Source organism: Oryzias latipes, chromosome 6 (genome assembly GCF_002234675.1).
Source record: "Oryzias latipes chromosome 6, ASM223467v1".
Taxonomy (NCBI): Eukaryota; Metazoa; Chordata; class Actinopteri; order Beloniformes; family Adrianichthyidae; genus Oryzias; species Oryzias latipes.
Genome location: NC_019864.2, coordinates 22,569,558 through 22,585,318, shown reverse-complemented (window position 1 = coordinate 22,585,318; position 15,761 = coordinate 22,569,558). Strand labels below are relative to the sequence as shown.

Here is a 15,761-nt window from a genome sequence, read left to right as displayed (position 1 = left end):
TGTTTGTTTTCTGTTTAACTTGATTTATTTATAAAAATGTGAGATATGTTTTAAATCAACATTATTCATATCATAAAATAACTTTAAAAAAATGATAAAATAAACTTTATTTATTTTCTATCTATTCAAATTAGATGCTATTTCTTGCGCAATTGTAGGTCAACCTTTTTTGTAAAGTTTTACAAAAGTATAGACTAAAATGACAAATACTTAAAATAGAGTTTGGTCCAGGTATGTTATCAAATTTACAATGCACCCTAAAAATAAAACAGGGAAGTGTGATAAACTTTAATACAGGCCATATTATATCACACAATCTCACTTGGAGGGGCTCTTGGTTAAAAAAAAGTGATATGAAGCAGATCAGCTGCTTTCTTTCAGCTGTTTTTGTGTCTCCCTAGCTTTATGACACATGCATAACCCTGTCTTACGGGGAAACTCTTATCATTTTTATTTCCATCCCCTATTTCTGAGAGCTCTCTGCTGGTTTCTCAGAGCAGTTTGATCTGCATGTGAAGTGTTAGGTAACAAAAAAATACAAGGAGTCGTTAAAAGTAACAATGAGAAGATGTGGTGTAATCTGTTGAATTGCATTCCATTTTTTAAATATTAATAAAACATTTCTGAATAGAAAAAGACCAACATTTTATGATCTCTGAAGTCGCAAAAGAACAAATCCTTTACTTTTAAAGTGGATGGGTTTTTTTTTTTTTTTTCTGTGAGGAATTGTTTAACTACCAGGCCTGACCTGAAGAATCTCCTCTTGTCCAGGATCAAAAAAGCTGTCGTAGTGTTACACAAGTGCAGGGTTGGAGTCTTCAGTTAGCCAGAAAACAGAGAGCAATGACCCATGCTGAGGTTTTGCTTCGATAATTAAAGTTCATTGCTTTCCACTGTGCTTTTTTATTTATGGCGTAATTCAATTTGGCATGGGGGGACTAAATAAAAAAATAAATAAAATGCACTTTAGAATCTAATTGATGCCGGTTTCTCCATATTCCTGCATCCTCAGCATTCTTTGTCTCCGACCAATGAATTTAACTAGGTGGGGGTGTGAATTCAGAGGGACATAGAATGAAGGAGGGAGGCAACGTGAGGGATAGTCAAGGAAGGAGAGCAAACAGGGAGGTTGTCATGATGTGGTGGGGCTGAAAATTTGATGCCTTCTACATCAATTGTGAGCCCACGGATTTGAGAGGCATTGAAAGCACAGACCATTTAGTCTATTTTCTCGTTAAGGTTGTGAGGAAGATTAGCACCGCCTCAGCTTGTTTCTATTTGAGGTATAATGAAGTGTATCTCCGTACAAGCCCCACTCCACTTGTGCAGCAGATCCTCTATCTCCCAGTCACCCTGCTCTCTGTATAAACATTTTAAAGCATATAGCGGCTTCTGAGCCTTCGCTGTTTCTGTCACACCAACAGTACAAGAAAATAACTGCGTTGCTTTGGTGTTGTTCAAACATTTCACATATCGAACAAGTAGTCCCACAAGAGATGGAGCAAAAAATCTTAAGATTGCGTCACATCTGTGCCCATTTTTGTGCTGGAAAATTACGTCCACTGTGGAGGTTTTTTTTTTACAAAAAAAAAACGTAAAATTAATCTATTTTGCTTAGCTGTTAAGTATTTTTTACATTTCCAATTACTTTAATCTGATTTTATGGACTGTTTTTCTTGTTTTTGTTTAATGTGTATCTGCCTTGGGGGCTTTTAATATACCCATTGTTTTACTATTATTTTCATTATTTAATGCAAAGATTTGAGCACAAGTTAATGGCTCTATAAAAATATTTGGATTTTTATATACATTTGATAAGAATACACTCCTATGGAAAAAAAAAAACAAACCTCAAGGGTATTTGTTGTTTGTAATGAACTTTGCTCAAGTTTAGATCTAAACAGAATAGCCCATTTTGATTTGGTTATTCGTTTCAACATTACATTAAACTCTGCTATGAGCAAAGTGAACTGTGAGGCTCTAAATTCAGTTATTCTCTGCTCATTTTCCTTCTCACCTTAAACTATTATTCAGTACAAAATTATGATTTTGCAGTACTTGTGGCTTTTATCCATTTTTGTGTGTTTATTCTGCCCTTTTATAACTGTCCACACCTGGATTCAGTTTTATTGTTTCCCCTGTGCCTTGTAGACCCACTTTATAGCACTCTCAGATTCAAGTTTGGACTGTTTTATCTTTTGTTATTCCCTTTTTAGTCATAGTTATTTGTTTAGAGCTGCCCATTTAAATATATTTGCTGTTGAGTTTTAACCTGCCTGATTAACGTTTTCCATTATTATTGTAATTTGACAAAAGCAGAACTTTAAATTAATAAAAACAACTTACCAGAAAATGTTCAATAATTTATTTTTCTAAGACAGAAATAGTCACATGATAGGTATGTATTTGCACCTACATTGAGATGCCACATAATACATGTACACAGCAGGAGTGGCTCAGGCACTGACATGACACTGCAGGGTGATGTACACTAGCTCTAGTTGTCCTGGAAATAAGGGGAAAAACTTGGTCAGGAAGTTCCTGAGTCTTGATTTGTAAACTTTACTGCTGTCTACCTTTGTGACCGTATATTCTGTCATGTTTGTGTTGGAAAACAGAAACTCCTGGGGCTCAACGCTCTCACCAATTGAGACTTTCTACAGCAGAGCTCTGCTGCTGAGGAGCACATTACCGTTGCAACAATGTCATCTTAATTATGTACTTGCTCAAAACCTGCATAACCACAAAACCTAAAACCTTCCCTTGATGGTAGAATAAGGAAGGCATTGACTTAGATTGGACCTTGCCTACTCTGTACGGTTCTCATATTTTTAGTATCTTGACTTTTTGCAGCGAAGGGGAACCTCCCAAATGACCTGAATATAACAATGCATTTGACAACTTTGTTCATTAAGTGAAACTGCAAGCAGACAGGCGACTTGTCATTGCCTCCCATGACGACGCCAGAATCCCTTGAACAGACCATTGAGAGGTGGCTTTCCAAAGTTTTCATAGCCCTACTGCACTGGTTCCTCATAATTCACTCTTAGGTACCAACCAAGACATTCACACCCCAAATTCACCTGAACAGGAAATGAGATGATGAAAGGAAAACACACCAGAGAACAGAGAAGGACAAGCAGTTCTTTTAATGACTCGGAAGTGTAATGGGAATGCTGTTAATTAGGAGGGTTGGGATAAAAGCTCTACTTCCCACGTAGAGACAGACAGGCCAGGGAGGAGCACATAGAAGCATGTAAACTTAGCCTGTTTCATGCATTACAGCTGAGCAAAGCCAAAAAGAGCTCTGTGGACCACTCAAGTGTGGGAGGAATAGTTTGACTGTGATAGAGGCAAAGATAGTACTGGGAATGAGAGCAACCCCTTTATCCCCTTTATTTTTTTCTCTTCCTCCCCCTTTTCAGAGAGAAAATGGTAGCTCCTTGGTGAAGATCTTAAAGGTAAGAGATGTAAAGTGAGGAGAAGGGTTGTGGATGGAGAAAAGAGGCAGTAGTCCCCAAGGGGGGTTATGTCTCCAGTCAGTATTTCCTTTGGGGATTTACCCACCACCAAAAATAAATAAGTAAGCTTTTTTGACAGACACTATTTTCTGTGATACATAGAGCTTTCCCATGTGCAGTATTCACTTTCGGGCTATCTTCACCTCAATGTTAGAATTCATGAATTAAAACCCACGACAACGTAGGGATGTAAAAGATACCGATCGAAAAATCTAGCTACGAGAGTAACAGCAGAATCAGTTGAAAACCACAGATACAAACATCAGGAAGTAATCGATTTCTGGCAACCTTTTTTTTTTCCTGTTGTGCTTTTTTATGTACATGTGATACAAACAAAAACACATCCAATCACAAGCTTGTCTCCATGTTCGGTCACTTATAGTTAGCTGAAGGTGAACCACTGCGAGGGACTTATGGTAACCCTTTTTTCACAACACAATTCAAACAATATCCAAATAAATTCAAATGACACCGTTTTTTTAACCACAAAAAACAAAAGAGTCGTTTGTTTTGAATCATGGACCATGTATTGAGATGGGTACGGAATCATGTGGTAGATACTTTATAATAAGCCATTTAGTAAATGCTACCTATTACTAAAGAATATCCCTTTATTAAAAAAGAAAAAGAGAGTGTAGTGCTCCTGGAATCAAAATAATTTCCTATAAAATCCTGTAAAGCAAATTTCTGTTAGTTAGAATTTGGGTTTTCAGTCCTTGTCAAAAAGAATATTACATTAGTACTTATATCTTCAATAAGGGAGCACTTGGTCCCTGTGTGGTCCCTTTGGCAGAGCTATTGTGCTGTGTGGTGGTGATCCAAAGTCATCTGCTGTGAAATTGCTTAAAAAAATGTTGACGTGCTTTCCAAAATACGGACTTTGTAGCTGGACTTGACACGTGCTTCCCGATGCAGAAGGAACACTATGCAATGGAAGGAACGTTTCCTCTATATTGGTTTAATTTGTCCACTTTCTACTTAATTGCTTATTGAGCACAATTATTTTTAATAATGGTTGAGAAGCGGTTGCTCGCACAAAATATCTAATGTCATGCTCTAGTGATTCACATCATAACATCGTGCATCATAATAAAAGTCTTGCATCTGAAACAATCCAGACACTGCATTTTGTATGCTGTAATATTCACCTTCCCTTCTATTTACTATGGACTTTATTTTACATGATATTATAAAACATTGTATTAGAGTCTTTAGATTAGCATGTCAGCATTGCTTACCCCATCATTTATTTCTATTTCTGTACATGTGCTGAAATAAATGTCGTGCTTTCTGTAAATCTGCCAAATAAAAATAAGTTTAGTAATTGTCTGCATTGTCTTAGATCAATTTCAGCCTTGAACCTGTACAAAAAAAATATTAATTTTTTACTGTTTTTCAAAAAGTGTCATGTAAATAAAATCAAAATGTTAAAAAACTATTTTTTTTTAAAAGTTATAAAAATGATGAAATGAGTAATAACAGATATCCATTAAAGGGCTGTTCTATAGATCTTTGTCTGAACTTTTTTCACTCCAAAATAGAATTTAAATGTCGACTAAAAGTCAAAATTTGAATTTCCCAAAGACCTGTAAAAGTACACACCTGTAATTAATATATTACTTAGACGGCCTGCAAAATATGTAAAGTTATGGTCTTTTACATACCTAGTAACATACATAGTTTTTGCATAGTAGAAATTTTAAATAAATAGCAATAAATAATAACTAAACTTTCCAGGGTGAACCCCACCTTCAACCTACAATATCTTGGATAAGCTCCAGCAATCTATGTGACCCTGAACAGAAGATGACTGCAAATCATGATTAGAAAACTCCCATACTTCTCAACACATTAAAGTCCCACTCTAATCATCTTTTGATCTATTGTAGAATTGTACCCAGTGGTCTTTTAATTGTGTTTATGCAGTTTTTAGGAAAAATCAAACAACCTATGTATTTTTTAGGACATAGTTTCTGCATAGCTGCAGTAATTCATTAGAGATTCATCTTTAAATTATGGGCAGGGGTATGAGTGAGCCCAAGCTCATTTCCCATTATCTCTGTTTACACTCTCTCCCACTGGCTTACAGCCCCCCACAATCCCAACCTAACATTAGTGGTACAAGCTAACAACAGAGAGCAATATTGGTGCTAAAGTTTTGACCCAGTTCAGAAGAGGAAAAGGAAGACCTTAATTGATCTATACATGGCGAATGGTAGATGGACTAGGAACTCAGTTACTGTGCCAAATGTGACACCATTTGAGAGTTGCTTTTTATATCTGGAATAATATCCAAATGAGTCAAAGAGAAAGAATGGTACAAAATAATCTAATTTGACAGATTGCCACTTCAGCTGCGGCACGGATCTGCTGTTAGAGAAAGACTCACCTGGTGACTCATCATACTGTCCATCACAGCAAGAACTGAAGTGAATGATGACAATTAAGAGGAAATCCTTCATGCTTTTCTCACTTCTTTTTATTCTTTTCTTACTCTCCTACACCTTTCTTTGCCCGTGTGTCACACTCATTTGCCCAAAGGCTTCTATATCCCACTTTTCCTTGCCTTCTTAATTTGTATTCACCTCTTCTCTCACTCTGAGGTTTTCATCTCTGACATGTATAGCTTTCTTTTTATCCTTTGTCTATTCTTTACCTTGAGTGTTTTCTCCATTTTCTAGAAGTGGTCATGTTTCTTTTTTTCCCTTCAGTTTTTGTGTTGATTGCCAGAAGGTGTACAGGCAGTCAATTTTATTCTAAAGCCACACAAACTGATCTGTATTTCACTTTCCTTTTGGCTTAGTGCATATCACTCATGGCATTGCCTCTCTTCTAACATCTATTTTTCTTCCAAGGTTTTCCTGGCCTTTTGATAATTACTCTTGGAGAAATCCCACATTTGAGGCAAGGCTCTCTTTTTCTTTGACCAATCACGCTGTTTGCTTCCTTTATCATCCATGACTTTTCCTGACTGTCCTCTTCCTTTTTAGGAATTGTTTTTGAGTATAGGCTTTCTTATATATATGTTTGTGTCTGTAAGATTTTATATATATATATATATATATATATATATATATTCTCTTTCCCACTAAACTTAAAATTGGGTTATATGAAATAACAGTGAATTTCATGATGAATATTTTTGGCAGGCCAAGGCAATTAAGTCTTAAATCTTGACCAAGTGACAATAAGTTTTCCATTTTCAAGCCTAAGTATTGCACCCAGATTGGGAGCATTAATGTTCCCTTGTCAGAAGGTTTTAATCAAACACTCCTTTGAGAGAAACCAACAGGACTGCTCTTTCTATCTTTTCTCCTCCCCATGTTTCTTTGTTACTTTATTTTCCTCTGTTGCCCAATCTGTCTGCCTTTCATGCTCCCACAAAATATTTCATACGCCGCCTCCAGCTTCAAATCTCTCCGGACTCCAAATGCTAATTCAGTCAGACATTTAATCAGACATATTAATTCTAAATCTCCCCTGAATGGAGTAATTCTTCTCCAGAGTGATACTTGTTTCTTTGTTTATTTGTGTGTATGCAAAAACTCTTAAGTTTCAAACTTTTTCTTTAATAAGCAAATGAAAATGTCATTACATTTTTTGTCAGTGAGTTAAAAAGACATAATGTGATCAGTCGTGGATCGTGCTGTGTTGTAGTCCTCCACCTATACAGACATGTGCTTTTGTCCATACGTAGGTGTATTTTGTGTCATTTTTGAAAAGCAGCATTTTGCTTTGCATACACGGTTATAAGCAACTTTTGGCTATTTTTGTTAACCACTTGATACCAATATGCATCAAAGTCCTTTTTCCCCAAAAATAACATTATGTTTTGCATCTACTTAAAAGCAAAAACATAAGTCACATTTTATTTTCTTTATAGCTGGAAATAAATGCAGGCGTCACAGGGTTAAGAAGGGAGAAATCTGAAACTTTGTTGCCAGTTTCAGTGTTTGACGGCTTTATAAGCTCAAAGTAAGGATGGATTGTGAGGGAGACTCTGAAATGGAGTCCGATAGTTCTGTAAGTTAATCATATAAGCCCACCAAGACACGATGTACACAGCTTAGTTGTATTAATTAGAATCATTTTTAGGGTACAGATTTAGTTGCATTGTAATTTAATTAAGACCCATATCATGGACAGTAAATGAGAGAATTACAAAACTGCAGCCTTTTCTTTCAGATAATTGTGTTTGTGCTAATACATGTTGTGGAGCCACTTAATTGGAATCATCTCGCCACATTATCTGACTTTTCAAAATAAGAAAGCATAATATCTATCTATCTATCTATCTATCTATCTATCTATCTATCTATCTATCTATCTATCTATCTATCTATCTATCTATCTATCTATCTATCTATCTATCTATCTATCTATCTATCTATCTATCTATCTATCTATCTATCTATCTATCTATCTATCTATCTATCTATCTATCTATCTATCTCTTGTTCTTTACTGTCCCTCAGTGCTTCTCCCAGACACACATGGATTTGCCATTAGATAATGACAAATGACGGGCACAGCTGAGCTGATTTCAGCACTTACTGCTCCTCTGGGAGCCTGTACTCACCATACTGCAAACTGCACTCCTCAACCCCACCAAAGATCTTAATTGAACGAGTGGCTGTGCACCCGATTGATTCAGCCTGACATGCATTTCTGGTCACTTCCACAGGGTGATGTAGTGTGACCTGCAGGTCAAAATTTGCTGAGATCTACAGCAGAAGGCTCCAACATTTGTGTTGATTTGTTGGACCATTACTTTGTGAAAGAGATTTAAAAAAAGGGACTTCAGTTTTTTTTTTTTTTGGAATATGTTTATTTTTATTTATTTGCTTAATTTTAATAGCACCAAAAGACATAAAACTTTACATCTTCTACATACGTTTTTGTTCTATAGATTTCAGAAGACTTTTAGCAGTGCACAGGTTACAATACTTTAAACTTACAGTAGCAAAGTTTTTACTTTTTTATAAGAGGCTCTGCATGAAAATAAAAACTTGGTATAAAAAATGTATTTGATGGGCAAAACAGTCATATGTTGAACCGTATGCTATTAAGACTTCATAGCCATGGCTGCTGCATTACTGCCTCTTAGTTAAAAGACAAAATGTTACAGATTGACTTGAAAAAAAACAAACTGCCTCGACTTTGTTTGATCTCCCGTCTTCTACCTCAAAGATGCAATGACAGGTAAAACAGCAGCTGTCTAACAGATCAGACGAGCTTTATATTTCAGGTTTGAGCACGACTCTCTCTTCTTGATTAGAGGAAAAACATAAACGTCGGGATGCGCTTACAGGGTTGATATGCGTTATAAAAAAAATAAGGTGATTCATTATTTTGTCAAAGGGGGATTAAAGTCAAAGTGGATGTGTGTTTGAAGTGAGGGGAGAAAGGTTTACAACATTGATGATTTTTATAATGAAAAAAGATGACAATTTAGATCTTCTACTAATCGTTTGCCATCTCTTTTCTTTTGTTTTTCTCTCCTTTTCCTTCTTTTCCTTTTTCTTTCCTCCTTTCTCCTTTTTTTATTAATTTACCATCTCAAGGCAAGTTGAATGTGGGAATATAAAGCACTGAATATTCCTTTTTTTGTCTTTTTATGACCATCAAGAATCATCCTGTCAGTGCCTTATCAGCTTTGATTTGACCTGGTATACAGAACTTCTTTCAAGCATCAAGAAGATTTATGAAATTGTGCAATGAAAGTTTAAAAAAGCATTTGATAAAGATAATATACATAGTATATTGAATGTGTTGCAGGGCAGAGTTTTGAATAAATCCAATACATGCAAGGAAATACACACTGATAAACAAAAGCAAATTTTAGAGATATCAATCGAATCTTAACGTTGACAAAAAGGAAAGGAAATAGAGCACTGTTGTCTACTAAACCGCAATTTTAAATGTCATAGAATGGGACGAATGCAGCACAAAACAGGCAGCCAGCTGATAAATTAAACATGTGTATCATGGAAATTAAGGAGCTGCTAAGTTGTCCACAAATAAGTAAACTAGAAAGAGACTGAGGACTTATGTAAAGCATAATGACTATACTGATGATTTACAATGAGACCCAAGTGAGTTGATTTTACAAAACAAAGGAACCCATAGATTTAAATGTAAAAGGAGACCACTGGTGATGTGATTAGTGATATTAGTAAGGGTCGTCAATAACACAACAGTACTCCACATTCAATAAAGCAATACATTGTGACTGTCTTGTTGAAATTAAGGGCTTCAAATTTCCAGCAAGTTTCCTGCAGCAAGACAGAAATATCCATTCCACAATCTACAATTTTGAGAGAATTTAACAGATTAAAAAAAAAAAAAAAGAAAACCTTGAAAAAATGAGTTTGAAAAATGAATGATTGAATCGCCCTGCGACTGACTGGCGATCTGTCCAGGATGTCCCCTGCCTTAACCCACGAGTGGCCGGCCGGGATAGGCTCCAGCAGCTCTATGACCTCGAAAGGAACAAAACGACTTAGAAGGTGAATGATTGAATAATAAATCTAACTTTCCTTCTAGCTTGGTTTTTACATGTGATAAGAATTAGTATCAGCTTTACTGGCCAAATGTGAGCGCACATTCATGGAATTTGACTCTGGTGACTTATGAATTTATGGACAAGGACAAAGCAAACAAATACATGGCATAAATGTTAATGTGAATTGTATCTACCTTAATTACCAAACTTTTTCATTAACTGCTGTTGTGGCTAAATAACACGTTGTACATTTGTAATAAATTAGTTGTGGAAATGACCTAGTAAAAAGACCTGGGAAAAAAACATAAAAAAGCAACACATTTTAACACGTTTTTCTTCCCAGTCACATAATTTCTATATTTTAAAGACCCACTCCAATGAAAATCATGTTTTTGGTGTTTTAGCATGTTCATTTTTCTCATGATGCAAGACATAAAGTTAAGTAAGCTTTAAATTGCATTTCTAAATATTTCTTCATTCAGATTAGTGTGAATCAGGAGCAGACACAAAAATGCAGTTGGAAAAATCCTGTAGGTGTGGCGTAGAAGCTACTACAACAAGCCACACGTTCTCTGCTCTGGTAGACAACTCATGTACATCTTTGCTTTCCTCATCTGAGCTGGCATTTGGGTCAACACTGTACGGCTGGATAGCTCCAATATTGCTTGCCATGCAATGACTCTCTAAATGTGTAACTTAGACTCTTTATCACTTATTAAAACCAGTTTAAAAACTCACCTGTTTAAACCAGCTTATTCTATTTAACTTCCATTCTTCTGTTGCTTTAATAAACATGTTTATTCCTGTTTTATGTAATTTATCACTTCTAGTTTTTATTATAATGCTTTACAGTGTCCTCTGGTTTCTAAAAAAATAAAGCTTTTGAATTGAGTTATTTAGTATGATGTCTATTATTTTGAAACCTTGACATCACAAACGTATTAGACAAAAAGAGAGAGAGGTCTTTTTATTTTAGCTATAATGTGAGCACAGAAATTTAGCTCAAACTAAATAAGATGGAATGGTGCAGAAAAAAACAGGAGCTGATGAAGAAAATATGATGTAATAAATAAATAAAATGGTTAATAAAGTCAAAATGAACTTGTCTAAAATATTTAAACCAGGAGTAGAGCAGGGGGGGGGGGGTATTAGTATAAATATTTACAAAAGAAAATATTACAAAGAAAGTATTTATGCAAACTAAATTAACAATTGCAAAAACTGAAAGATGCATACAAAAATGTTCGCAATATGTATGTTTGATCATTTAATTTTGAATCGTTTTCCACCCTGCTGTTCTCATTTGCCGACCTTCCAAAGTTTTTTTCTAGCTCTGCCACTGATTCTGAATGTCGTTCTTTGCTGCCACAGATAAATGAAATTTCCCCATTGTGGGATTAATAAAGTCATCTATCTATCTATCTATCTATCTATCTATCTATCTATCTATCTATCTATCTATCTATCTATCTATCTATCTATCTATCTATCTATCTATCTATCTATCTATCTATCTATCTATCTATCTATCTATCTATCTATCTATCTATCTATCTATCTATCTATCTATCTATCTATCTATCTATCTATCTATCTATCTATCTACGAGCTTTAGCTGGTGTTTTTGTTAGAACTGAGTGACTTTATCAGCAGAATTAAGAACAAGGAAGTGAAGACTTTAACCACTTCTGATTGGTCAAACTAATGACATGTGATTAAGCCTTCAAGAATGATTGGCGGAGACAGTTAAAGGGGCGGGACTTTTCCTTACACAGTTATAGCTGCAGCTAAATCGCGGCACCGTGATTCTTATCAAAATGTCTTTAATAGAATTAAATAAACACAAAGAAAAAGTTATTTTAAGATCTTTTATATTCCTTACTACTCAGTGTTTTATCAGGGCCTGTTTGGATGAACACAGAGAGCTGATTTCTTGGAGATGGAAAATGTTTTTAGATCAGTGAATGAGGGCAATTTCCCACGGCGCACTTGACCATCTCCCGCGGCACAGGCACACTGGTTGAAAAACACTGCTCTATCTAACTGCTTTAATATATTATTTTCTTATTAATGGTCAGACATCATTTTGGATTCTAGTAATGGTAATATTTTAAAGTTGAAATGTATTAACCTATGTGAGCATACATTGTGCAAAAATTGAACAATTGTCTGTGCAATATCAAGTCTGTAGATATGGAAATGACTGCCACCCTGAGTGACTAAACCAACCAGAATGTAAAGGAATTATAGTTTCCTGTTTGCTGCTAAACTTCATTGTTATTTGAATTGTTCAAAACACAGCAATGAGTCACATTCTTGTGCAGAGTGACATTTTGCCTCATTTGGATGAACACGGTTATGTCACCTACACCATCATCCTGCTATAAATACTAGACACAGAAAGTGCGCCTGAAAAAAGTCCCTGAGGACAACTTGTTTTTTTTTTTTCTTTTAGGATACTGCTTGACATGTTGTCATCCTTAAAAAAGTTTATGATAGCCACTGAATAGAAATACATATTTCTTTTTACTATATTCAATTATTTAACTTTTTGATCAGAAAAGTTAAAGATTGTAATAAATCTGGTATTTCATACTGGGATAGTCATTTATACAATTTCCCACAATATGCCCCCAATCAAATTATATTTGCACACTTAAAAGATGCTGTAACGCACCGTCAATATTTAATGTATTCTTACTCAAAGATATTTTCTCTTAAAGTTCTTTCACTGAACTTATGGATGGCATGCATGATGGAAAACGTAATTTCCCGTTGCTTTTGTCCTCCATAATTTATTCAGCATGGGTCTGCCCTCTTTGAGTTTGTGTGTGATTAGGCCATCTGTGAGTGTGTGTGTGTGTGTGTGTGTGTGTGTGTGTGGGGGGGGTAATGCAGCTTCATCACTTTGATTGTTGCTTCTCTTAGGGGAATAAGCTTCTCCGACACTGTAAGGTCGCCTCAGACTGAGGTTCTCAAAGACACTAGAACTGCCGCACAAGCGCAGGAAGTTGTTTAAAAGAAGGATAACAAGATGCCTCTAAGATTATTTAGAATCAGTAAAGATTTTATTGAAAAAAGTGTAGTTTTTTTTTCCTGGGGCTTAAAATGCCATATTTTCCATATTTGCTTTAAAACATCATCATGGCCCTCAATAATCTTTAGTTCTAGCTGGATTTATCATATAGAGTGTCATTAAACTAAAATTTCCCAAGGTCCTAATGTATGAAGACTTTTTCCTGCAAATTAACTCTTGTTGGGGGGACTGTCGTGTTACAAAAACCTCCTTTTTTCTACTTTTCCTCAAATCAGGCGTAACCCTCATGAAGAAAAGTCTGACAAAAATTGAAAAATTATGACAATTTTATTTCTACAAGTCTTGATTGTCTCTCTTTATTACATTGTGCTTCTTGGAAAACTTTAATAATGCAGTTAGGAAATCTTTTTAGATTTCCTGCTGTCATTTACTCAATGTGACACTTTAATCATTGCTAGACAAAACATTTTTCATCCAGAAATCAGTTTTTCTTCTCATCATCTCCAATTAAAGCTTCATCATTCAACAATAAGGCTGTCCCTATAATAAGGGGTTCTAGCTTTGGCCTCTAATGACTCCTACTCCTTCCTGTTGAAGTTGATGGTCCATGTTGGGTCTCTGTGTTTTTATCCCTACAACATATTCTCCCCTGGATTTTTTGAGGTAAAAGCTTCTATTGCTTTTTTTTCCAAGCTGCAGACAACAAACAAAATAGATTTTCTTTTCTCGTCTTCATCGATCAGTGTCTCTACTCACATCGGGTAAAACGGCCCTTCTTCCTAATTCCTACTTTTATTGACATGTCTGTTAAGGTGTTGTCTAAATGCTGTTTGTTACATTTAAATAACTGAGACAGGGGGTGCCTGCCTCTTTCAATGTGTCTGATTGCTAACCACTCTGCTGTTACAGTGTGGACTGTATGTTTAAAGCTAGCAGAAAAAAACCCTCAATTTCAGATGCAGAGTTTCAAAAATGACACATAAAGTTTGATTTTTCTTTCAAAGTTTTTTATGATGTTTTTTTTTTTTCTTTTTTTGTCGTTATTGTAGAGTCGCCATGATAGAATGGAAGCTATGAGGAGGATCACAACCCTTTGGAGCGGTTACTGAACTGCCAGGTAAGAAAAAAATGGAAAAGTGTGAAGGCTAAAAAAGACTTCGACCTAAGTCGCCTAAGACGGAGGGCTAAAAGAAATCGATACTTTTGTGTGTTTTTAACCAATTTTCCAACTTGATTATGTTACAAAAGCTGACAGATGTTGAAAAGCTAAACAAGGGCCACTTCTGCAGGAGTAAACTGTCCTCATCATTCCAGCAAACTACTGCTAGAACAGGTCTTAAACACAGCACAGTCAAACTGTAACTAATTCTGACATATTGAAAACTGTAAATCACTTTGTGTTTCCCTGCCTTCTCCACTGCGTGTGCTGGGATTATTCCCCAGCCTCCTGTGTTCATGAAAAGGATTTATTGAAGGAAGTAAATGAGCGACTGAATGGATCAGCTGCACTAAACCCCTGCATATTTACTTTTTTTTTATTATTATTATTTTCTGTTTCGACCAGTAGGTTAAAAAACCTACTTAGTACATCTTTTAAGATCATTTATTAACATTAAAATGGCAATCAAAGGAAAACAGAAACCGCATCAACTTCATTCTTAAAAAAAAAAAAGAAAAAAAGCAGTCTACTTCAGTTTTTCAAACAAAATAAGGCTTGAAAGTTTGAATTTTTTAAGGTAAATACATGTTTTGTATTTTGTGAGGAAAGTGTCTTGCTTTGTCACAAACATCATCCACATTGTTTTTGTAGTTTCATTAGTCTGTTTGGAGCAAACTTTACAGCCTGACAAGGAAAAAGAAAACCGTCTTGGAAAATGGGCACATTATGAAGGAACAATATTGGCACCTCAGCGTTCATTTCAACCATCTCAGGTTCTTGGGCTGCTTTATTGCAATTACATACTGCAATTATTGAGCATTCTTAATTGCTGCAAAGTGGCTAATAATTCCATAACATTGCCACTGTCATAAATAATGGCTTAAAATAGTTTTTTTAAGGATCACTGCTGTTTTACGGTTTTATATATTATCCCACTTACATCAAATATGCATGCAAAGCAGAGAGCATACAGCCTGCAAGCCTTGGCATACGTTGGAGGACAACAGATCCTGGAATGATAAATAGTTGTTAAAAGTAATACCTTAATGACTCTTATTTGTCTTTGTGAAATATTAAGTGCCAAAGGTTTACAAATGAGAAAATTATTGAATTAATTGAGCTGCCGAACCCCCAAAAGAGACACCCATATTCATTCATTTCAGACATTCTTGGGGACTTCTCAGAAATTGAGTGTCAGGTGAATCTTTCTTCTGCAAAATGACATTAATCATTGGCATTTTTATATGTGTGACTTTTTTTCATATCCCTTATTCGTGTACTAGCCTCACTTTTTGCAGAAAAAAAGATGCTTTTTACCTGACCGGGTCTGCAAAAACCCATATTTATAATTTGTATTAGACAACTGCGCTATTTCACTTGTGATGTTTTTCTGTCACTGAGACTTTACCCGCAAAAATTATTTCTTTGGCTAGATTTTACGCTTATATTTTGACTGTGCTGTTACAGTCTTTGTCTTTGTTGTTCTGGTGAGGGCAAATTTTTCTCTGTGCCTCTGTTTTTAATCAGGCAGCAGCCAAT

General features: G+C 35.4%; 1 non-coding gene across 1 annotated transcript in view; it reads left to right on the top strand.

Annotated features, from left to right (window-relative positions):
* LOC101169603 overlaps positions 1 to 14,735 on the top strand; it is a 39,906-nt gene extending 25,171 nt beyond the window's left edge. The window contains exon 2 of the transcript XR_002873418.1: positions 14,113 to 14,735. This is a non-coding gene — a transcript (uncharacterized LOC101169603). The remainder of the gene's footprint in view (positions 1 to 14,112) is intronic.
* Positions 14,736 to 15,761: the final 1,026 nt, after the last annotated feature.